We start from the raw sequence: 12,376 nt of genomic DNA on the forward strand, positions 1-12,376 counted from the left end.
ACCAGAGCAAGCTCTGGCTTTGTTCTGGGAGAGGTTGTCTTTGCCTTAGTCAGCTGCTCAGAACGGAGAGATTTTCAAATGTCTCTTGAAAATCAAAAGTTGGGAAAGGTCTTCTTTTTAATGATCTAGGCCCCCTCCTGTTAATTTCCCAGCAATGTGGCCTTTCATCTTTCCTTGGGTTCAATATAAAAGGGCCCGGATCTGGTGGAGAAATAATAGGAGGAAGGAGATAACCGCAGGACTCGGGGCTGGATTTTGTCCATTTAAACTAGGAAGATACTAACGGCTTGGAAGATTTGCATAATTAAAGGAGCCTATTGATGCAAAAACTGGGGTGATTAGGGATGAGAAAGGCCACCTAAGGGGTGTTGGGGGGGGACAGAAAGAGAAGAGTGCTACAGTAAAAAGAAATGACAGTGGGTGCCATGGGGAAATGAATCAAACTGTTCTCTTTCTTCTTAAGGAAAATTATCATTTCAACTTTGCTCAGTCTTCTCTGTGACCACTTAGAGGAAGGAAGGCTCCCAATCTGCATTTAAATGGAATGATTTCAGGGAGCACCGAACAGAGAGTAGGCTTTTCACCCCTCCCACTTCAGGAGAAGGCCATGAATGCATTAAAATTGACAGCTGTTCTTTGCAAATGCAAAATGCTACACTCACCCATTTCCAGTGGCCCTGACAGGCCACAGGCTTCTGTGATTTGGTTTTAGGGATGGAGAAGGTCCTTTGCTCAAAGGAAAGGATCAAATGCTGTCTGGAACTCTACCATTGAATGTAATTGAACTTTTTCCAGGTCGCTTTGATCTGTTTTTAAAATACTGATGTCCCAGGAGAAGAGGCAAAGCTCTCAGCTGTTATCAGTCCTCTACATCGAGGTGTGATTGGGAGCTTTGAGAAGAGGTTTTCATTCCTTTAACAAATACTGTAAAAGCAGCAGCTGCCAGGCAGGCATCGTGCTTGGTTCTGGGGAGGCCAGAACAAGGAGAAGTCCTGGCCTAAAGAGGTTCACAGTCAGTGGGTTTTGCTGCTCAGGGAAAGGGAAGGGGCGCCAAGTGGAGAAACAGAAAATTTGAGCTCTACGGAAGGATGGAAGGAGCAAAAACGGGAAGCAGAAGAGCACCAAAGATACGCTCTTTTTTTTTCTTTTTTTTTTTTTTTTGAGACAAGGTCTTGCTATGTTGCCCAGGCCGGTCTCAAAGTTCTGGGTTCAAGCAATCCTCCCACCTTGGCCTCCCCAAAGTGCTGAGATTAAAGGCATAAGCCACCACACCTAACTGGAAGTTACACTTCTATGACATTTCTGTGCTTTTCCATTTGTGTCGCAAACTGGTCCCATTTCTGACAAATGGCTCCCTGTTTGTTTGACTTCCGAGGATATAAAGCACCTCTGTCCTTATCCCTGCTGTCACTTGAGATAGAGAAAGGCAGAAGGGGAAAGAAACTGTTAACATACACCAGGATTTTTTTCTCCTAAATTTCTTACACTCCCACCCCTCAGGGCTGCTTTGCTGCTGAAAGCAGAGTCCTGTCCTCTTACGAAAATCTCCCCTCCGTTTTGCTTGGTCAGCATTAGAAGGACTGAGGACTGTGCCTTTTCATTAAAATTATTTCTATTTCTGACAGGCCCCTAGGTGGGTCACAGGACAGGCGCCTCTGTCCAGAGTTGACTGATGGTCCTCCCGCTGCCCATTCTGCCTTCGTAATTACTTCTGGAGCTGCCACACGACAGCCTGCACAGCCTGGGAGCCAGGGCACCCCGTGAACCCTCGAAATGTCTCCTGGAAATGCATAGAAAGGCCTTGAAGGTGAGGATGAGTGCGGGCTTATGGGGAAAGGCACACGCCTCTCTTTCACAGAGAGGGTCCGTGTGAAAGAACCCTGGGGAGCCTCCCGTTCTGGGTTTCCAGAAGAGATGAATCACGGCCCACAGTGTGTGTGGGAGGAGGGGGTGCCTCAGGTCCTCAACAGTCTGCAAAACTCACCACCACAGCAGCACATCTTAGCTTCTCATGTCACTGCATTGGCCCCATAGGAAAGCTCCTTATTCCATTTCTTCTGAGAGATGTATTCTGAGTTCTGGCTTTGCTGTACAGGACTTAGAAACTTCCAGAGGTGTTAGAGACTCTTCCATAGGAAAAAGCTCCTTGTCAGGGGATGGCAGAGCATTGGCATCAAGAGTCCACTTGGAATGTCCCAGGAAGGTTGTTATCCTTTCCCCTGACTGTCTAGTGGGGCATTGCAAGAACTGAGGCGTTGCAAGAACTGAGGAGTTGCCAGGTAGATCAGTAGAATTTTGGAAGGGTCAGCCTTATTTTAGAGCAGCCAACATTTTTGGCAACAGGGACCGGTTTTGTGGAAGACAATTTTTCTATGGACTGGTGTGGTGGTGATGGTTGTCACCATCACGAGGAGTCAATGGTTTCAGGATGATTCAACTGCATTACATTTATTGTGCACTTTATTTCTATCATTGTTACATTGTAACATACAATGAAATAATTATACAACTTATCAAAACGTAGAATCAGTGTGAGCCCTGAGCTTGTTTTCATGCAACTAGATGGTCCCATCTGGGGTGATGGACACAGTGACAGATCATTGGATTCTTATAATGAGCAGATTCTTATAATGAGCAGGCAACCTAGATCCCTGGTTCGCATGATTCACAACTGGGCTTGAGCTCCTATGAGAATCTAATGTCTCTGTTGATCTGATAGGAGGCAGAGCTCAGGCAGTAATGCAAGTGATAGGGTCCTGCTGTAAATTCAGATGAAGCTTCACTGCTTGCCCGCCTACCCCTCACCTCCTGCTGTGCAGCCTGGTTCCTAACAGGCCATGGACCAGTACCAGTCCATGGCCCCAAGGGATTGGAGATCCCTGTTTTAGAAGCATAATGGAGTTTCCGAAACAGCTTTTCTTGGAGAAAGGCATTTTGCAGAGGTAATTCCTCTACAAGTCATCTCTATCTTGATACAGGTGCCAGAAACCCATGGCCATGAACCGACTGTGTTTACTCACTTATTCATCCATCGGTTTGTGTTGAGCAAGTCTGGGCCAACCATGTGGGTCCAGCAGGGGATGCAGAGATAAACAGGATGAAGACCCTGCCCCCTAGAAGTTTACTACCTAACAGAAGCCATGACATCACCGTCTCCCTCCTGGAGCTGATCTTCATAGAGCAAGCTCTGGGCACGGTAGTTCCTGCTTCACAGATATTATGTCCTGACTCCAAGCAGATCCATGAGGCAAGGACTGAGTGGTCCAGGGTTGCACGGTTTGCCAACACTAAGGTTGGAAGTTGGTTCTCTGCCCAAAGAGCTCGTGCTCTTAGCCATCACTGAACACAGACAGTGAGGTAGGAGTGAGATCAAATGTCCACAGAGGGCTGTGCCCATTCAGAGAAAAGACCTGTCACTCGTCACTTCTGCTGCCACAGTCTCTGTCAGAGGGCTTTGGAGAGCTGTTTCTGGCTGCTCCACCAAAAGCACCTGGCAGCTTTCCTGGGCCAGCTTACAAACAGGGACAAAAAGACACGCCATTTGGATTGGCCCCTGTGTACAAGAACAGGACATATTTTTCACTCCCTGGCTTTCCAGATACCCCAAGCTCTCTGCCTCCTAAAGGTGAGATAAACATTTCAACTGGGGGAGGCCTTAGAGAGAACCTAGTCAAGTAATTCACTCCCATCCCCTAGTTCCCAGGAAAGGAGATTGAGACTCAAGTGAGCTCACCATGGGCCATAGTCAGAGGCAAGGCAGGACCTCTAGCCCCGGGTCCTGGGCCCCAACCCTCTGATAAACCCCCACCTGGAGCTCACCAGAGAAGTCTTAATACAAAGTCGGACATCTCAAGAGATGGGAGTGACTGGCTTTTATGTGTGCTATCTACTAAGTCAAACCGGGCAACAAGCAGTGATTCAGGGGTCTGAGCTCTTGTCAATCTTGCCTCTTCCCAAGCCTGACACTTGCTAAAACCAGATTCTGAAAACTCTCACTTAAAGGAAATCTCCCTCGGCTGATTAGCTCTCTGCTTTATCCTAACCAACAGTCTTTATTGAACACACTCTGCTAAGCTGAACGTCTCTGGAGAATCGATTGTACAATCCTTGCTCTCCTATTCACGGCCTAGGTCTCTGGGAACACCTGGACTGGAATTCCCCTAGATGGTCTGGTTTCCACTTTCCCTCTTCTCAACCCCATCAATGAACATGCAGCAATAAGCACCTGGGCATATTTTGAAACTAGCCGGATCTGGCAATCTAGAGAGCGTGTCTGTAACATGAGCTCCCCCCTGCCACCAGCTTCCTGAATGAGGACTCAGGGCCATGCATAGCTTCGATTTGAAGAGAATGCCTTACCTAGGGTCACCTTCTTAGCAGGAGAGGTTGTGGAAACAGCAGGCGCCATGACATGACGGGGATGGCTGGGGTGGAGATAACATCCCCGCCTTGAAGAGTAAGCGGGAGATTTACAGGCTTATGAGTCTGGCGCCTGATTCAGCAGAAGCCCTTTGTTTTATTGCACCCTGCGAAATTCAATCATTCCCAGGGAAGGCCTTGCCTTGGAAGGGGGAGATTCAGGCTCTGGTTAAGTTAGGATTAAGTTGCTGATTTCAGCAAATGAAAACCAATGACCGCTGCTTGTCTCCCACTTGCGGGGAGCACCTACCGAGGTAACTCAGCCTCCCCAGTGTCAGGATGAGGGCTTGGATAAGTTCTTGGGGCAGGAGATGCCATTTGGATGCTTTAGGGCACCTCGCCCTTACTTCGTGGACTCTGACATTTCAAAGGGTGAGTTTCCTGCTGGGGCTTATTTTCTTCCTGAGTCGGCACAGAAAGGAGATGAGGGTTGCAGACTCGAGCTCGGGTGTCTCAGGAACTCTCCCCCAGGGCTATCGTGCAGACTTTTGCACAGGTGGCAAATCACTTACATGTACATAGGCATCACCGTTTTCTTTGAGTAAAGCTTGGAAACATCTCCCGCCACCCGCCCCGCTGCAAGGGTTTGTTCAGTCTTTGTTTATTCCTGCTCAGGACAGGGAGGAAGATGGCTGCTCTCCTTAGGGGTGGTATAAATTTTGGTCTTCAGGTTTCTCCATCTGAAATGCAAATACAACTTAGGCCAATGCCTCATCAAGCAACACATTAGCCTGGCTTAATAACAATCAACTGAGACAAAAAAATGAAGCTTAGCATCCACAATAATGATATTATCTATGATCTGTTGAATAATTACTATGTACCAGGCGCTATGCTAAGCTCTCTACAAACAATATCTCTCTTTCCTTTTTTTCTTTCCTTTTAATCCTCACACAGCTCTGAGGCAGGTATTCCATTTTACATTCAGAAAGGTTTAGCAATGCATCCAGAGTTACACACCAAATAAATGCAGAGTCAGGAGTCCAACCCAGGCAGTCGGCCCCCCTCACCTTTTCCTACAGGTGCTTAGGGTTGCAGCAAAAATTAGGAGAAAGAAACAGAAGAGGAAGGAAGATTTTGCTTCAAGGGGAGACGGGAAGGAACAAAAGATAGCTTGATGTGGTTGAACAATTAATGTCCTTAGAGTCACACAGACCCTCGTTCATACCTCAAATGGAAAAAGTCCTCCCTGCTCTGTGGGAGCTTAGGCTGTAATTCGCTTGTCTCTGATTGTCACTTACCTTATCATGGTCCCCTTTTCCCTTAGCACTACAGAGGCTGGCTCAAAAACACTCCCGCTACTGGTCCCACATCAGTGCTGGGAAGCAAATATTATATTATCCCAGTTTTTTAAACAAGGATCCTGAGATTAAGCTGGGATAATGAACAGGCTGATAGTTACCCAGAAAGTGAGGAATAGATTTATCATAATGATAAAATGAATTCAAGACCAGTGTCAAGCAATGGCAGATCTCAATCCACTCTTCCTGACCTCTCCCTTAGCTTTCTTTCTTTCTTTCTTTCTTTCTTTTTGGTCCAGCTTTATTGAGGTATAATTGACACGTAAACCTCTGCGTAAGTTTTGCTTTCTCTCAGAAGCCTCCCTGACCTTTCACCTCTTTTTACTGTCTTCTAAAAAGCTCATGGTGTATATCACACTGTATTTTAGTACGTACTCAGTTGTACCTTTAGAGGCGGGAATGAGTCTTCTCTACTGTTATGCATTCTGGACCTCATGAACATTGAATGAATGAATGAAAGAATGAATGAATGAGCTTACAATGAGAACTAAAATAATATGGGACACAGAAGACAGCCAAGAGATTAGCGCCATTCACTCCCTTGGCAAGAGGTCAGCCTCAACGGAATCACTGCTGAGTGCCTCCCGAAGGTGAAATAACAGCCATCTAGGACAAAGAGACTTTTAAAAGATATTTCCCAGTGTTGGTGACTCTGATTTTCGGTCTAGGGCAGAATTGTGCAGTGACAATGGGGTGCTCAAAATGTTGAGCTTCTCAAAGGCAGCCAGCGTCTTCTTCAGCCTTGCACTTCCCAGTCGTGGGTGAATGGTAAGTTGACCTGAAGAGGTGGCATTCCTCCTTAGTCATTGTACGTGCCCACCAGGATGCTAACCTCATTCTGAACCAGTGCTGAGGCCATGGCAGCAGAGGTGAGTGACCACAGCTCAGCTGTGACTAGAATAACTACAGCCCAGCCCGATGGCAAAGAGCAGGTGAGTTTGTGGGAAGGATCTGATTCATGGAGCCGTGAGCCCTAGGCCCTGACACTTTCTGAAAAGGAAGAGCCTACAAATAGCATCCCAGGAAGGTATGGGGGAGGTGAGTGGGGACGGAAGGACAGGACAGAGACATGCTCTGTTACCACTGCCCTTATGCAAGAGTCCCTGTTATCTTCACACCAACAGAGTGCAATGGTTAATGTTCTGTTTCAGCTTTTTAATTTTAGTGCCAATTATACCAGTTATTATTTATTCAGTCTAACCTTTGCACCTCGCACTACAGCGGGTGACTCAAAAACTTCCAGTGGTAGGCCCTACAGCAATGCCATGAAGCAAATATTTATATTATTCTTTTTTACAAATGAAAATCCTGGGATTAAGCTGGGATAATTAACGGGCTGATGGTTACCCAGAAAGTCAGGAATGGATGCGTCAGAATGATAAAATGAATTCAGGACCAGTGTCAAGCAATGGCGGACCTCTTTTCACTCCTGGTCTCTCCCTTAGCTTTTTTTTAAATGTCCAGCTTTATTGAGGTATATTTGACACATAAAATTTGTATATATTCAAAGTGTACAGCATGATGAGTTGATATACGTATTCATTGTGTAATTGTTACCACAATCAAATTAATCAATACTTTCATCACAACACATAGTCACCGTGTGTGTGTATGTGTGTGTGTGTGCGTGTGCACACATAAAACACACTTAGGAGCTACTCTCTTACCAAGTTTCAAATAAACAGTATTGTATTATTAACTAGAGTCAACGTGCTATACATTAGATCCTCAGAACTTATTCATCTTATAGCTGAAGGTACTTGCCCTTTAACCTACTTCTCCCCATTTCCCCCAAACCCCAAGCCCTAGTGATCACCATTTACTCTCCTTTTGAGGTTCTGACTTTTTTGTTTTTTAGGTTCCTATGTGTTAACTTGACTAGGCTAAGGAATGCCAAGATAGGTGAAAAAACATTATCTCTGGGTATACCTGTGACAGTGTTTCTGGAAGAGATTAGCATTTAAATAAACAAACTGAGCAAAGAAGATCTGCCCCCACCAATGTGGGCGAGCATTATCTATTCCTTAAAGGGCCTGAATAGGACAGAAAAGCAAAAGAAGGGTGAGTTTGCTCTCTCCTCCTTCGGCTGGGATGCCCATATTATGCTGCCCCCCGACAGTGGCACTCCTGGCCTTTGGGCTTCGACTGAACTACACCACCGGCTTTCATGGGCCTCCAGTTTGCAGATAACAGGTCATGGGACTTTTCCACCTCCATAATCATGTGAGCCAATCCCTCATAATAAACCTCCTATGGGTGCCATTTCTCTGGAGAACCCTAACTAATCAACAGAACAACCACTTAAGGACCAATTTCTCCTCCTCAACTTCATTTCCCTCCCAAATCACTCCTCCCATCCTCCCAGCTAGTTTATCTCCACATCATATGACCCCCTCAACTACTACACAAGAAATATGTGGCGGAAATACCAAGAAAATGAATAAAGCAGAGACTGTGATGTGTCACCCACTGATCTGAGCTCTCACCAGAACCATGAGAGGTAGGTACTGTCATTCTCCCCATTTTACAGGTGAGGAAATCGAGACTCACAGAGGTTAAGTAATTTGCCCAAGGCCTTTCAGGTGAGGAAGCTTGGAATCAAACCTAGGCGGTCTGGCTTGAGAGTCTGTGTGCATGAGGGAGAGGAGGAGAGGGCAGGGAAGGGGAAAGGGGATGTTGTGTAAACAGGAAAATGAGAATGCTGGTGAGCAGGCAGAGTGGATCCCAGGAAAGGCACTCCTTACCCTCAGCCTGTCATTTGCATACATCTGTTTCTCGCACTAGCTAGTGTGTTGCCTCTTAGGGAGCATGATGTCAGATGTGTTCTCTCCACCTGCAAGGCAGCAAATGACGTACTCTGTTCTCCAGGTAAACATCAAACCTATTCCCCACCTGCCAAGACCAGTGGGTAGAGATGCCTGGCTGCCAGTCTACATATGCGTTCCACAGAGCATGCTGGAAGTGAGCTCAGGCATTGAGCCTCCCAGTCCCCACCTTTCTCCTCCCTACACACACACACCCCCCCCCACACACACACCCCTCACCTCACGACTCTGCCACAAACATCAGCTGCTTCCGCTCAGCAGGGAATGGCAAGGGTCACCCTGTGTCACGAGGACAACCTTCCTTCCTGTGTCTCTTCCTTACCTGCATTGGCTTTTGACAACCAGGCAGATATATTTCAAACCACTTTTGTTTTTTACTGAACAAAGAAAAAAAAAGTCCCTGTCATTGTTCACTGTGCTGTTGCTTCCTCCTATTAGCTCTGCTAAGATGCACCCAAAGAAAAGAAAATACAAGTGCATACAATTAGCAATGGAAATTATTAATAGGAGCAAGAGATTCAATCCATTCTACAAGTAATTCTGTAGTGATTTTAGTAATTGATAGTAATTAAACACTAATTAATTCATTTCCTAACTAATGTATTTACTTTATTTATGGGTATTCACTTTAATTACACTTGTTTGCATTCCTTGGGTTAAGTAATACAAATTTACTCTCTTTTCTGAAAATATTTATTTGGGCGTCTTTAAGTCATTCTTTGAGAATGTTGGAGAACAAAGACTAATTGCTTCAAATTGCAGCTAAGCACATTGATTTCTCACTTTGGAATGTGGAGCTAATGAAAAGTGAAGCTTTTCTGACTTCTCGGTTGGGCCTTATCTTCTTTCCCCTCATTCTGGTCCAGCTATCTGGCAAACAGTCTCTCTGTTTTGTTCAGAAAAGATCTGAGAATAAGTTGCATGTGGACCTGAAACATGAGGGAATAACAGCCCCAGCTTTGGGCCTCACTTGCAATAAGCAGGATGAGCCCAGAGAGACACGACAGACATGTGTCTGTTCTTTGGGTTGAGCGGTCACTAGATATCTCAGTAAGACTCCCAGGACTGGAAGCAAAGCGCTGAAGGCCACCCAGCTTTCTTCTCTCTCCCTATTGGCCATGTGGTCTGTCTTCAGACACTGCTCCTGAAGGGCACTCTCTTGATATTTCACCTCTGAGCAGCTCCAACTCTTAGAAATCCTTCCTCACACTGAGCCTAAGTCTATCACTTTAAGATGATCTTCCTCCCTGCCCAGCCCCACCCCGACCTGCTCTACTCATAGGACTACAGAGACTAAGTCCAATCTCTAATCTAAAGACCAGCCTGTATGACACCTCACAATTTACATGGTGGCACCAGGCACTCCAATTTGTTTAAGTATTCTCATGTAGAACGTTTTATTCCACAGCATCCTGTTTGCTGAAGGAACTCCAGCCTATTTTCATTCTCCCTAAAACATGTGACGGGTTATGATCTGAGTATCACAACGAAAAATAGAAATGACCTCTTTCAGTCAAGACTCTGTATTTCCTTTAATGACTGCATTAACTTGGGTTGTTCATATAACAATAACTTATTTGAGTTTTTAGCAATAGGCAGTGTGATGAGCATTCCTGAGATCTGTTATGAATGATGGGTAAGTCAAAAGTATAAAAGAGACTCTAGGTTACAGAAAAAGTTTGGAAATTCTAGCTTGGACATCAGCTCCACACAAAGAAGTTTCCCCATTTGGCCCATTTGGCCTTCCATTTTTAAAAAATTTTGAAATATTTAATTGATAAATAAAGGTAGATTTTATCCAAGGTGTACAATGTGATGATTTGATATACATATACATTGTGTAATGAATGCCACCATCAAATTAATTACACATCTGTCATCACCCATACTGTACAGTAGAGTGCCAGAACTTGTTCATCTTATAACTTAAAGTTTGTACCCTTTAACCAACATCTCCTCAATTATCCCAAGCCCCTGACAATCACTATTCTACTCTCTGCTTCTATGAGTTTGACTTTTTAAAATTCCACATGTAAGTGAGATTGTGTGGTTTTTGTCTTCCTGTTTCTAGCTTATTTCACTTAGTATGATGTCCTCTGGGTTCATTAATGTCTTCAGAAATGACAGGATTTCCTTCCTTTTTATGTCTGAATAATATTCCACTGTATATATGTACCATGATTCCTTATCCATTCATTTGTTGATGGACACTTCGATTGCTCACATATCTTGGCTATTACAAAAAATGATGCAACGAATATGGGGTGCAAACATCTATTTGAGATACTGACTTCATTTCCTTTGATTATGTGTCCAGAAGACCGATTGATGGAACATTTGGCAGTTTTATTTTTAATTTTTTGAAATTCCTTCACAGTGCCTTTTATAATGGCTTTACCAACCTACATTCCCACCAACAGTTTGCCACGATTGTATTTTCTCCTTACCCTCACCAACACTTCTTTCTTGTCTACTTGATAACAGCCATCCTAAATAGCATGAGGTGATATTTCATTGTGGTTTTGACTCACATTTCCCTGATTATAAGTGAGGTTGAGCATAATTTGTTTTCTACGAATTATGTTCCACCTCAGACTGCCCAGGAGCAAAATTGGTCAGGGGCCAACAGCAGGCAGAAAACCTGCAGGATGAGGGTGGAAAATATGCCTACAGTCACGATGGTTCTTTTGGCAGCAATGTTGTCCTTTCATTGTGCAAGACTCCAATTCTCCCCTTCATCCTGGGAAGAGAAGGAAGACAAGGTAAGAGAGCAGTGACTGAAACAAGAAGGGACAGGAAAATTGGGGTGGGTCTGTCTTCTGGGAAGTCCTGAGATGAATGTCTGTGAAAAATACATGACAATGATAAAAGAGGAAATCTCATATGTACTTAATGTCTACACCTCAGGGGCCTCCCCATAATGCCAAGTTCACATGCATCATTTCTTTTTTTCACTATGGGGTAGTGGAAGGGCTAATTGGTCTGGATGAAGAGACAATGAGAAATGAAGGCTCTGCAGCAGGCTCACTGTTCATTCACCAGCCTCTGTAGCCACTGGGGTCCTTCCATCTGATGCCAGAGCCTTACCAGAGGAAGGGAGTGGAAGGCCAGGGAAGGCGAAGTCGGAGGCTTGGGCCAGGAACTGTCCAGCCAGGAAAGTGCTGACTCAGCCCTCACCTCTGAGCACGGAGGGTCCATGGAAGTTGCTGCGAGGACCTAACCTCTGGAAATACACCTTTCCAAGGTGGGCAGGAGGTGGTGGAAATAGCCACACAACCAAATTATTAGAGAATCATTATTGAAGTTTAAGCTGCTAAGAGTTCTGTTGGAGAATGGAGTGGGCCACAGTGATGTAAGAAAGGCCCATTCTAGGCCTAGGGAAACACGTGCTCTTGATAGAGGACACCTGGATACACAAAGGAGCAGGAAGACAGGAGTGATCATAATTTCCTTCCATGGTTGATGGAGCTTCTTCTCCAGATCCATTCGGATGATAGCCCTTGACTTCCAATTTCCTTATTATTGTTTGGCCCCATAGAAATTACTTCCATTCTATAAAATAATTCCTGCCCAACTATCTTTTGAAGCTGCAAGAGGAAGGAGATTCTACTATGTAGAAGTGAATGTAGCAGTAATATAGATGTGTCTGCATTTTAATAAAAATGGTGTGTGTGTGTGCACAGATACCCAAATATGTGTGGTTTGGTCTTATCAGCATTCAGTGTAGAATTTGCATCTGCTAATCAGTTAAGGATCCAGAAAAGAAGCTTTTGATAGAAGAATTCCATTACTAGCCAGCCGTCTGTGAAATACTGTACCTGTTCCATAAAG

At 44.9% G+C, this 12,376-nt stretch overlaps 1 long non-coding RNA gene across 2 annotated transcripts in view; it reads right to left on the bottom strand.

Annotated features, from left to right (window-relative positions):
• Positions 1–4,938: 4,938 nt before the first annotated feature.
• LOC116272586 overlaps positions 4,939–12,376 on the bottom strand; it is a 50,683-nt gene continuing 43,245 nt past the window's right edge. For both annotated transcript variants that reach the window (XR_004181238.1, XR_004181239.1), the window contains exon 2: positions 4,939–5,099. This is a non-coding gene — a long non-coding RNA (uncharacterized LOC116272586). The remainder of the gene's footprint in view (positions 5,100–12,376) is intronic.

The sequence above is a fragment of the Papio anubis genome, unplaced genomic scaffold (genome assembly GCF_008728515.1).
Source record: "Papio anubis isolate 15944 unplaced genomic scaffold, Panubis1.0 scaffold131, whole genome shotgun sequence".
Taxonomy (NCBI): Eukaryota; Metazoa; Chordata; class Mammalia; order Primates; family Cercopithecidae; genus Papio; species Papio anubis.